Raw genomic sequence first — 12,568 nt, 5'->3', positions numbered from 1 at the left:
GAGAGAATACATTTTATTTCACAGAAGTGTGCACTGAAACGATTTTTACCAGGCCTGGATGGCTGTGGATGTCTTCATTTCTTTAGTATGCTGAAAAGACACAAAGAAACCAAAAAATCTTTCGTACTTTGCAGCCCAAGCTGTAAACTGAAACTGTGAGCTGGGGACTCCTCTGTCACAGACCAGCCAAAGACTGACAAAACTGTTAGAGCACACTTCTAAGGTTTTATTCACCAAGTTTCTCCACTGCCCTATCCAAAAAAAAAAAAAAAAAATCATAGCACTTTATATAAAGTACAGAAATGTTAATGCTGCTTCTTCATACAGCAGCAGGAGGCACAGAAAGATTAATACTTCCTAATATCACCCAAAAAATCAGTGGTACAATCAAGAATTATTGAATTCTTGATTGAATTATTGAAGAATTATTGAATTCTTGAATTTAAGAATTATTGAATTCTTGATGGTACTTTCCTGATTCCCTGCTCACAGCAAGCTGATTTGCTTTCATCCAATACTCCCTGACTGCTAGAGGCTATTGCAAGATGGCCTAAATTAAAGAAACCCTGAGGTAGTGTTAATTTGTGCCGTAAGGTCAAAGCATTCCCTATTAACCTGAGGGCTTTGTAAGTACAATAGTGGCAGACTCACTTGCATTTCATCTTGTTGCTCAACTGAGCAGCCTAGCCACTCCTAAAGACTGGACAATCATGCAGTCAAATTTATTTGCCATTAGAAAGTCTTGAATAACAATTTATGCTAACAAAGTTCAGGCTAAGGTCGTTCATGAATTCTTTATAATATGTGGTGTGTGAAAGGTCATAGCTTGTTTCTACCTATTATTGAATATTTACAGTACTTGCTCAAAAAAAAAAAAAAAATATATATATATATATATATGAATAGTTAGTAGTTTAGTTAACCTAAAAGGGTTTCTTCTCCAAAGAATAGTGCTGGTAGGAATGTGACTACTTGCAAACAGCAAAATAATGAGGTATATATGGACAGTTAATTTGAATAGCTGCTCAAAATTTGAACATATGCTTTTGCACAGTCTTTCGAAATACTTGACCAGCTCCACCTATATACATTGCAGTAACACACAGAGATGCATTGCAGTATATATAACATCAACATTTGTATATTTAGGCATTTTTCCCATTAAATTGTGAATTAGCTTTGTCAGGCCTGCCACGCCTGACTTTGGCAGTCAATAGACTTCAGCTCAGAAAAATTTGAAAACAACTTCTACCCCAAAAATACTATTGCTATATAGTTGAGCTGCAATGCTTTCTTCATCCTTTGGGGCCAAATCTTGGGTGTCTCCTCTGACTCCAGCATTCTTATTACTTCAAAAGGCACGGAGGATGGATGAGAAGGGAGACTGGGATATGGGAGAAAAAAAAGCTCTCTCTATTTTTCCCAAAAAGAAACCAGACAAGCATTTTTCCTAGTGTTTCAGTAACTTTGGAAATATAAGCATTGTTATGTTTTGTAAGTCTAGTGTACTAAACACAAGATACAAAAAGCAGCATCTTATATGTATCAGCTACATGTTTGCATGCTGGCTGTCTCTCCAGTTCAAGAGTGACTCCTAAGGTAGCATCCCGCTCATATCTCAGATCTGCTGGGACATAGTTGTCAGCTTGTGGAGGTTCTGTTAGTTGTTGCTGTTCTTGCTCTCAGAGCATCTATGGGTGTAACTTTGCCCCTCTGCTTCTCAAAGCCACCCACACAAACAGCCACCTCTCTATTTCTTCACTTCTTTCTGTTTCTGTGGATGTCAAATCTGTTTAGGCTGCACTTTTCTCTATTCAGTCCTCATTGGGCATGATTCTTACTTGAACTAGGATAACACTGCATGGATTTGCGAGTTTAAAGAGGACCTAACAACAGTGACCATAACCCATAAGTCTGCAGTTATTACAGGAAACAATGTGAGTGTAATCTTACTTTTCAGATAAAGGTCATCAGGATGAATCAGCATTCATTCATTTAGTAATTGAATTATTCTTTTATTTTTATACTGTTATAATATTACTGTATTTTCTGTTTCTAACTGCATGCTTCAATTTTGCAATTCAATGTGTACATTTGATCTGGCAGGAATTTGTCTTGCTTCATAGAAAGATGATACAACAGTATTTCAATATATTAACTGCAGTTCCACTGAAAGTTTTGCACAAAACCTCTTACCAGAACTGACGCCTTAGGACAGAACATGCAGGACAAGCATCCGTCTCATGCCACAGTGGAATAAGCAGCTGTGTTCTTCGCATAGTGATTGTTGGTAGAACACAGTCTGGTATAGATACCTCAAAAGTGGGGTCACCTATTTTAATATAGCAATGAACGTTTTTGTAAATTTTTTGGTTACATTCAAAATTCAGCCATAGAAAACTGTGTGTCCTGTGACAGTGGAGAGACAGCTGTGCTGAACTGCAATGGCAGGCAACAGATTTCAACTTGCCAGAACATAGTAACTCCAGAAATTCCCCTTTCAGCACAAAGCCAGAGATCAAAATACAGGTTATATGTGCCTAATATTTTCTGAGATTCTGCGTTATCAGAATGAACAGGAATTTCTTAATACCATTTTTTTATTAAAGCAGAGGAAAGAGGACATTTTTCATTCTGTTCACCAATCACTCCCTCTTTTGTTGATCCTTCCACCCATCGCCATCATTACATATTCTTACAATGCCCCACAGATGCTTCCCATGCCTTCCTTCTTCCTATATGCAGTAGCAGTAAGAGGCTTTAAGTGTGTGTGTCTCCACTGGGGTCCACTTCAGAAGGATTCTCAGGATGCCTTACCTTCCTGACGACAGGAAAGAAATGTCATTTGTTTTGTGGAAGACTAAAGTTCAGGCTAAAATCTGAATAAGAAGACAAGAATGATATCAAAACACCCCTGAAAATGTAGATAGGGCATTATTTTCAGATCCCATTGATTCCCTCATGTGTCTTCCAGCCAAGTTTCATTTGGCTACTCCAGTCTTCTTGGCTTTGTACACTATGCTAAAATTAGCTACATCCTTGAAAGCCTTATTAAATGTCATTGGATATATTCAAGCATTTACATGTTTTGGTGTTTTGCCTTGTTTTGAGCAGTATAACTTAATCAGCAGTCATGTAACAACATCCAAGACAAGTACAATAATAGCCTTGTGTTCCATTTTTCATTAATTGAGATGGATCTTGCACTGCCTTCCATTGCACTTGTATTCATTTCTCTTTTTTCTATAAACAAGCACAGAAATATATTTTTAATTAGCAATGAAATTATGTATATAATAATATCAAGCTGCTTTCATCAACCCCCACATGATGATGATAAATGTTGCTTTTATACTCAATTTGTAGTCTCTCTTATTTATGTCATGTTATATTTTTCAGGACTTGGAAGGGTAACCCCATGATCTAGCTTAAACAGATGCAAATTAGGATTATAGCCAAAATATATTCTGAACCAGGAAATGTATTACTGAGTGTTATGATAATGGCTTCTTTAATACCTTGAAAAATGAATACAATATGCTACTTTCATTTTCAGAAATCAGTTGCAAAATGTTGTAAACTAACCAGTGTTCAGGCCTTTACTTTTTTCCAAGAAAAGTCACCATTTACTGTTAAGAAATACAATGTGTTTGTTCACATCCTCTGTCCAGGCTTCAGTTGAAAGAGTATTTTCAGTAATAACCCTGGGAGTTAGCAAAAAATATTTTTCAGCTTTTTCAGATGCATCCATAATTTCTCATACTCCCTCCTTTGTATTAGTCTCTTTTGCTCTAAAGTAAGGCTGAATTATAAAACCTCATTTTGAAAATACTGACTCACTAGATGTGTGACATGTTTTAGTTACAGCTGCATTTCTTTAAAGATTTCTGAGGGTCACTCCACATTTTTACTCTTTATTCCAATTCCTACTGTAAGAGAATTCCTTCTTGGTAGGTGTGTTTCCTGAGAGCAGAAAAAAACGCTCCTTTTTTATAGCCATTGTACCTCACAAGCTCTCAGCAGCAAATTGTTGGGCAATTGTGACTGGGATTGTAACCAGTGAAAGCCCAATAAGCCTTTATGGCAAACAGGATTGGCAAGAATACTGCAATAAAAGCCTTTACAATGGCTCTCTGCCATCTGACAATATTTGGTGTCGCAGTGTGGCAAGCTATGTCAGCCTTCAGAAGCTGTCTCCAGCAGAGTTGTGTTTTATCTGTCTGTTTTCACAGAGAAGCAACCTCCTTAGTTTGGGCAAATTGTGCTTCTGTAGGAAATGTTCTGTTGAAGACAACAGCAAATCATTTTCAGTGATTTCATTAGCAGCCAGGCCAAAAACCAAAGTGCTAACAGATAAGTCTGTGATGAAGTTTATGCAAGTACTTACCATTCAGTGCTTAAATGTAGTTATATTAACATTTTTGCACTACTTTTTAAATATCAGATTAACTATGTCATTGACAAAACATTTCATATGAGAGATAATGCTCCCAAGAAAATGCACGTAGTTGGCGAAATAACATTGTCTTTGCCAACTACCTGCTTTTCCTTCTCATTTCTTCTAAAGCTCATTAAAAAGGATTCTAAATTTCAGTCAGTGGTGTATTGAAGACCATTTTCATGAAAAAAAAAATCCTATATAATAATACTGTATGGGCTCTCTGCCTCTTTAGAGTAAAAAAAGTGTAAAATTTTAATGTAAGCTTCTTTCTGACTGTATTACAAGTGTTTGGTCACGTTTAAATCAGATTAGTGTAATTTACAGAGAAATTATTTATGGTTCTAGATAGTCATAGCACCTCGGTGGTAATATTCATGGTCCACACTACGGTAACATAGCTGTGATACTTACATGGACAGGCACAACAGGACACTGTGACAAAGAATTTAATCTTTTTTATAATAGTAATAGTAGGGTTAGCAATTCTCTGCTGTTAATTAAGCTTTATGTCAATAAGATCATATACAGATACCATTTCAAGCAATACATTGTAAATACACCAACCCGCAGTTCCATTTAGGGGTGCCCAATATGCCAAAAGTATTTGGCATCAACACAGATGTTAGCAGAGAAGAAAAATCTCTGTGTGGTAGTTCTCAGTAATAATTGGAAGAGGCATGTTTTGCTTCTTTTTTTTTTTTTTCCTATGCTACAGTAGTTCTTAGAGTGCTGAAGTATCATGTTTAGTGATAAGAAAGGTGATAATGCTGACATACCAAAAAGTAGCTAGAGGGCTGACAGAAGTTGTGTATGCCTTTGTCAATGTATCAATTCATTATTCCTCTTCTTCCTGACACAAGTCCTTTCTGATATTCAGTAGAGCAAATAAAAATTCTATATTTTGCCAATTCACCACTTCAAATGTCTGCTGTTAACCTCACTTTAAGTACAAATGGCAAGATTTTTTCAGCATTAGAATAATCTGGAGGTGGCAATACATACATTTCAAACAACCTAAACAGAAGGCCTAAGGATGAAAAGCAGAGAGATGATTTGAAGTTCATTCCTTCTCTCTGTTTCAGGAAAACTGACTAGTCTGTTTATTGGCTAAAGGACCATAATATGAGCAGGAAATATGCAGGAAGGATGACTTTGAAAAAACTGATTCATGTAGGGAATTAAAGCAAGCGTATAACATATATCAATACCAGGCTCAGAGAAGGGTTTACACTAACTTCATGCATGTTTTATATTCTGTGTTATTTCTTTTCTCAATATTTACACATTTATATATTTACATAAAATTTGGACAATAACAAAAGCTTAATGACTGAACTTTATACAAATAAACAACAAGATGAAATATGAGTTTGGAAAATGCTAGTGCATACAAGATGTGTAAGCTGTAGATATAAATAAAACATTTATTACAGCACTGGTAATTAGTGCAATTCCATGAGCAGAAAGGATGGAGCTGGCATAGAAATGGAGTGGAACAGAAAATGAGTTTATGTTTCTTAGTAGTATGTTTCCTATCTTTCTCAGCACCATAAGTGCAGAGAATGAGAACCACCATTTTACTTCTGTACAAAACACAGGCAGTAGAAGGGTTCATGCTGAGCCATCAGTGTATAGAGAAATGAGTGATAGTAGAAAGACTGGCTAGAACTCAAGTCTAATTTAAATTTGTGAAAATTTCAGAGTTCCAACTCAACTGATCTCTGTCTTTATAGTGAGTCTAAAATACTTGGTAACAGAGTAAGAATGCAGATAAATTTCAGGTAAACATGAATATGAGTGAGTCACATTGCCTGGTTTACCAGGTGGGTAATGCATGTTCTAAGTAGCACTAACTTTTCAAAAGAAAGAAAAAGGAAAAAAGAAATACAGGTTGGCTCAGATGTCAGGTTACTTGCTCTGAGAGGTATTGGAACAGGGTTATAATCAGACTTGTTTTATGGCTAAGAAAAATCTATTCTTCCAACATAGGTATTTGTTCAGGGACCAGTCATAAATACATATAAAACAGTATAGACCGATTATGTTTGGTTGAATATATTAATTATCATATGATATCTCATTATTTCCAGTAATCATATACAAAGACAACATATATTAGCATATGGAGATAGATGTAGATGATTTTGAACACTGTTTTTAGACTTTCAGCTCCCAATGACTGTCCAATTCTTTTCTTTAAAAGGTGTTATCAAAAGATGACAGTTGAAAGACTTACCATGTAGGTTGGAAGCTTTAAGAGATGAAGTAGAGCAGTAGCCGAGGCCTCAAGTTTCCGTAGTGGCATTATATTCACGAATGAAGTGGGGTGGGGATATCATAATTGTGCACATCTTTGTTATTGTATTTGTTATTGTATGTTATTCTTTTGCTTCCCAGGGCAGCTGCCTCAAAGAGGAGCAGCTTCAGAAAGGAATTTTATATCAGACACACTTCTTTCGTAATTACTGTCAGACTTTGCTGTACTCTGAAAGTCCATCATCAAACAGGATCTGCTACAATTAGACCAGATTTCTTTAGGATAACTAGCATGATATGGTGTTGAAAATATTTTAAACCATTAAATAGCATCAGTTAACATGATATGTGAACATGGTTGTGAACATATAACTTCACGGTCTTTCTTGATGCTTAAAACAAGGCTCCATCCCTTTCTGCCAACCCAGGTAATATCTGGGGTCAAAGGGGCCAGAATGGCATTACCTTTTCCACATTGTTTATGCTCACTATATCAAGAAGACCAGCTTCTTTTCTTACACATGTAGACCAATCACAAAACCCCATTCTGGCAAGATGACTATCAGACAGCAGCTATTATGAACACAGCAGCTGGAGACAATTAAGAATAAACATCATTAAAATTTGTTATAATGACAAAGAAATTTTGTATCCAAAAACTTCTAATCGAACTTTTACTTCACACCATTCTTTCCTTTGCTTCTTACTTATCCGAGCTTAACATTTCATAGTTTTTTACAGCAAGGACTGTGTTTTTATATATATATTTTACAGTACCTAACAGTCAGCTGCACTGGTTAAATAGATACCCAATGCCCATACCACTAAAAAATTGTAATGGAAGTACAACCATTAAAACATAGTTTGGGAAAATGCTTTGAACTGCACATAATACTTTCCCCTGTCCTATCTTATCTCACATGAAGATTGATCCAATCAATCAACTAATACAAGTTTTAGATGGCTCAGTTTGTAAAAGCATGCTTTTTAGAATGTTTCATTTATTTTTAAATGTTCTTCCAAGAGAATGAGCTTACATTTCTTCTCTCCCTCATGTAACTTTCCATAGCTTAGTCAGTAAAAATTCCTTCTTGGTTTTATACCATTCTACGCTGTTATTTCTCTAGGTAACACATCAAACACTTCTCGAACTCACTGCTATAACTACTTTTTGTAAAATCAATTCTTCCATGTTAATCACCTCCTATTTTTTTAATGTCTTATATAGGCCATATCCTACAAAGTTCCAATACTTACATTCCTCGCATCCTTCCAGTTTCTCAATGGTGTCATAGCACTGAGTTTGCACACTATGAGGGTGTCAAGGTTCTCTTCACCAAATTAAAAAAAAAAGGGGGGGGGGGGGGGGATACAGGAAACTTTTGTTATTAAGTGAAGATATTTTCAGACTCAAACATTTCTTAATGTATGTACCTTTTGCGCTCTCAGTACAAGAATGTAGGTTTTGTTATATTTGGCATAAAAAGGGTTATCTATTCTCTAAAAACAGAAGTGCATTCAGTAGCTTTAAGATAAAATCCTTATGTGTTGATTTACAGAGTATGACACTGTGCTAATTGTAAGTCATACATAAACCTTTGTTTCTGAGGGGCATTTCTGAAGTGGTTTTAGGGTCTTTTGCTTTAAACTCCTAAGTACTCAGATAAAAAGTAAAAGAGAAAATCTGTGTCAAAAGGAAATATTACGGATTATAGCACTAATTGAAAAGGCAAAATGTAATTAATATATTTTTTTAAATCAGTTTTATGGAGAATTCCCACCACAGGAATATAGCAAAAACAGACTTTTGCTCTGATACTAGAAACTACTTTTGGAGTAAGATGAATATACTGAATGGGTTAACCAGAAAAAAAAAAAAAAAAAAAAAAAAAAAAAAAAAAAAAAACTGCTTTATAATACCTGCCATCTATGATTATTATAATCTTGCAGACAAATATAATTACAGTGTATGATGTCTGTTTATGTCTGTGAAAGCTTTGATTGTGTAGCCTTGTCTGTATTACACTGCAAAACAGCATAAACAATTACATTGTGTAGTAACTAATCCAGTGCTAATGCCCTGAGCTATGGGTGTCACTTCGAATTACAAGGATTTATGTGGTACTTATATCTGCCTTTTTCAGGTGAATTTGACCACAATGCATTTAGTGTTGTACTGATTCGTACAACCTAGACGCTGATTAACAGACTGCAGGGATGAGGGGAATTAGTTAAATAAGAGCACATACAATAAAGTAATAATTAGTCTGAAGTTTCATTATCTGATACAGAAAGGAAAAGAGAGGCTGCAGTATCTTTGTAATTATTAAAATATTAAGATATGATCTTTTAAATTTTAAAGGCAGGGTCGATTTTACAGAGTAGATTATATACAAATTCACCATAACATTTTATCAGTGTGCATGTTCCCTTCAAAATAAAAGCTCTTAGAGGTTGCATTGACCACATCTTTACCTTATGCTTGAAAAATTCTGATCACTTGAAGACAACAACCAGAAACAAGTAAGTGGGCATTGTATTTTATTTATATTTATAAAAATAAAAACTTTTATTTATTTGCGAAATGATTGGACTGACAGAACTGAACACAGCTTTCATATGCAGCTAATGCTGTCTCTCAGCTTGAGGTGAAGTTGAACCTCTGATCAATAGGTAACTGGTTCAATAGCCAAAAGTTTACAGAGAGATAGTAAGGATGCCTGAGAATATATATTTGATATAGATGTGGGGGTCAGCAAGGGAAATAAGGAGAGAGTTATGAGTGTCTCTCTCAATAGGACCCAAACTGTAAGACATCTTTGGTTTTCCACTTCCTAGCAGTAATCAGGTTATGGAAAAGAACAACCTAGAGAAAGCTGGTGTTACAGCCCACCTTGGGGTTTTGGCTGCCTGGGCTCAGGGCCAGAACCAGTTGCTCATGTGCTTTTCCAAAATAGTGCAAGTTCTACACTTTCCAGATGAGAACAGCAAATGGTTTGCATGCACTTTACCATCTGTATACCTGAATACCTTCATCGCAAGCAAGGTAGTGTTACAGCATAATAATAGGAACAAATACTACCCAAATGTTCAAAATGTCTTCCAACCAATGTCATTAAGATTCTACTGTTTGGCTCTGCGCATGTATACATGCCTTGTGTTTGTGTCCCTTACAGTCATAAGAGAGCCTGAATAGCTCAGTACCCAGAGGATCATAGCTGTTTACTTTTGAGTACTGCAGCAGAGATTTAGCCTAGAGCTGGAAGGGTGTGCTTTCACGTATAACCAAGAAATACGGTCCATTAGTATGAAATATAAGTCCTCACTTTATCTATTATGTTGCTTGCTAAAAAAGTTTTATTTCAACATTTCTGCTAGAGGAATGTAGGTCAGGTCTGTTCTGGTCAGGTCTAAGATCTAGCTAGTAATGGACTTCAAAAGAAGCGCCATTTAAACAATCACAAGCAATGTTGCATTTTCTACGACATGCAATAGGGTGAACTTTTGACGATGAAAGGACATGCATGATGCTACTATGTAGCAAATATGGTTATGCCTTTCTCTAAAACTGGAATGATCTATTCTTTTCCACTGTCACCTTATGATACTTATGTAAAGATACATGTCAATGTTAAGATTGCAGGCACAGGTGCTTTACCATGAAAGCAGGCAACGGTTCTACAATCTTTCTACAAATTTTAAAAAGGACATTCCTTAGTCTGAATGTGTAAGATGAAACATTATGTTTTAATTGAAAGGAAAGAGGAATTAATTTCCTTTGTTATTATATTAGAGTCTATAGCAGAACAAGGATAAAGTATGAGCATAGATCAATAAGCAAAAATAAAACTTTGTTCATCATAAAGAAAAAAAAAAACACATTTCAAATAAATGTTCTAGCTTTTTAATATGAAGCTGACCTAGCACAATTTATTCCTGAGTCATACACAGAAATGTTGCTGTGAAGTGAACCACAGTAGCATGAAAGTCTGACTGTTTTGCAGATTTATGGAACCCCGGTAGGTTTTTCTTTCTAAATTTAAACTCTATGTTATACTCACAAGCAGAGTCTTAAAACAACATTAATGCTCTGATACTAGTGTTGCCAGAAGAGCATTGATACTTTGAACCATTGCTGTTGCTGGGCGAGTCTGACATTTCAAAACTTGAATGAAACCTAGTAAGTCTCTCAACACAAGTGTGCATCAAACTCTTTTAAAATCACTTGCTAAAGATGTGGTAAATAAATAAATCATATTTAAGGTATTGGCGTGATAACTGAAAAGATCTGACTTCTTAACAAGCCCTTTTAATCACTTTAATTACCTCCACTCTAAGAATGATTGAATGTGCAGAGCGTAAAAAGGGAAAGCTATTTGTTTGGAGACAGCATTGAATGTAAAGGTGATACTGTAATTGGCTACAGTTTTAGCTTTTCCATCATCACCCTCACACATGAAGGTCTTCAGTGTCTGACAAAGTAACAGCCACTCTACTGACAGTGCACTGGATCTTCAGTGTACCAAAACTTTGCAGAAACTGTTATGAAGAAAAAAAAATGTTCTCTGAATTATGAGGCAACTACAGATTATATATAGGAAAAAGTTGCATGCAGTTTTTCCTATATATAGGACAAACAATGCACGCAGCATTAAAGTGAGATGAGCTGAAAACAAAAAGCATGAAGAAATCCTGGATCCAATATATTTTTGTAATACCTCCATTAAAATGGAAATACATGTTCTGGGGGTGTTTCACTGTATTTAAGTCAGCTGTGAGAATAAAGTTTGTCGTATATAAAGAGTGAGAAGTAAACGACACTGAGTGTATATAAATTAGTAGCATGCTCTCCCATTAAGCTGATTTCAGTCCTGACCATCTTATCTCATAAAATATTACATCAATAATAGAAGAAGGTTTAAAAAAAATGTTACTGAGGAAATGTAAATGGCTTGGTAAATTTGAGTAATGTGAAATAGCAGCAGTTCCACTGGAGTGAAGAATGGAGTAAAATACATAGAACAAACTGAAGAAAGAAAATACATGCCACTGATATCTAACCTAGGGAACACATTACCATAAGATATTATTAATGCCTAATGAATATCAGATTTGGAAAATACAAGCTTTCATGCCCTTAAACCTAAACCATCGTGTACAAAGTTAGAAAAAAAGGCTTTTCCACTAAGTAGATTATTTCAGGTATGCTTCTTGTGGAGCCCTTTGTGACTTCCCCTGTAGTATCTGCCAGTTGACAAAGACAGGAAATAGAATGAAAGCATGGGGAACTTCTGGTTCACAATATACAGGTGAATATTTTGTTAAATAAAACTCAGATTCATTTCATGAACTACGGCTAAGCAAGGGCTTGATTTTTGCACAAATATATTCTAATATATTGCATCCTTTCTATTCCTGATCCATCTGTCTTTGGAATGCTGACAGCAGGAATTTTTATTTATTTTTTTCTGTTTAGTATTTTTTTTCCTATTTGTGTGTTTATTGTAACACATAGAGTAATACTAATATTTTGTTTCTGAAGAACAGGAGGAAATTCAATGCAAAATACTTTAATGTTTCTTTTAAGGTCCTTCTTTTTAGGCTTCTTCCACTCTCAACCTTTCCATATTTACTGTATTTTAATGTAATTTATTGTACCAGAAACACTATTGCTAGTAAGGTACCATGCATATTTGCATTTACCATTCACATATGTATTGTATATTCTGAGAAGCAGCTCTAGCAAAAACATCCTTTGTTCTCAGGAAAGCACACATAGGGACAAACTATTAACAAGACTACTATAGTTCATCTCAGCTATAACATATTCTGTATGCTTAATATGATTATGATATTTTATTTATGTAAAGC

The 12,568-nt window shown here is 35.3% G+C and overlaps 1 long non-coding RNA gene across 1 annotated transcript in view; it reads left to right on the top strand.

The window, feature by feature from the left end:
- The window catches only part of LOC118167866, a 185,397-nt gene that overhangs the window by 159,373 nt on the left and 13,456 nt on the right, over nucleotides 1-12,568 (top strand). The window lies entirely within an intron of this gene.

The sequence above is a fragment of the Oxyura jamaicensis genome, chromosome 5, assembly GCF_011077185.1.
Source record: "Oxyura jamaicensis isolate SHBP4307 breed ruddy duck chromosome 5, BPBGC_Ojam_1.0, whole genome shotgun sequence".
In the NCBI taxonomy this organism is placed as follows: domain Eukaryota; kingdom Metazoa; phylum Chordata; class Aves; order Anseriformes; family Anatidae; genus Oxyura; species Oxyura jamaicensis.
The sequence above is the reverse complement of the archived record's forward strand: the minus strand, read 5'-3'. Positions and strand labels throughout refer to the sequence as shown.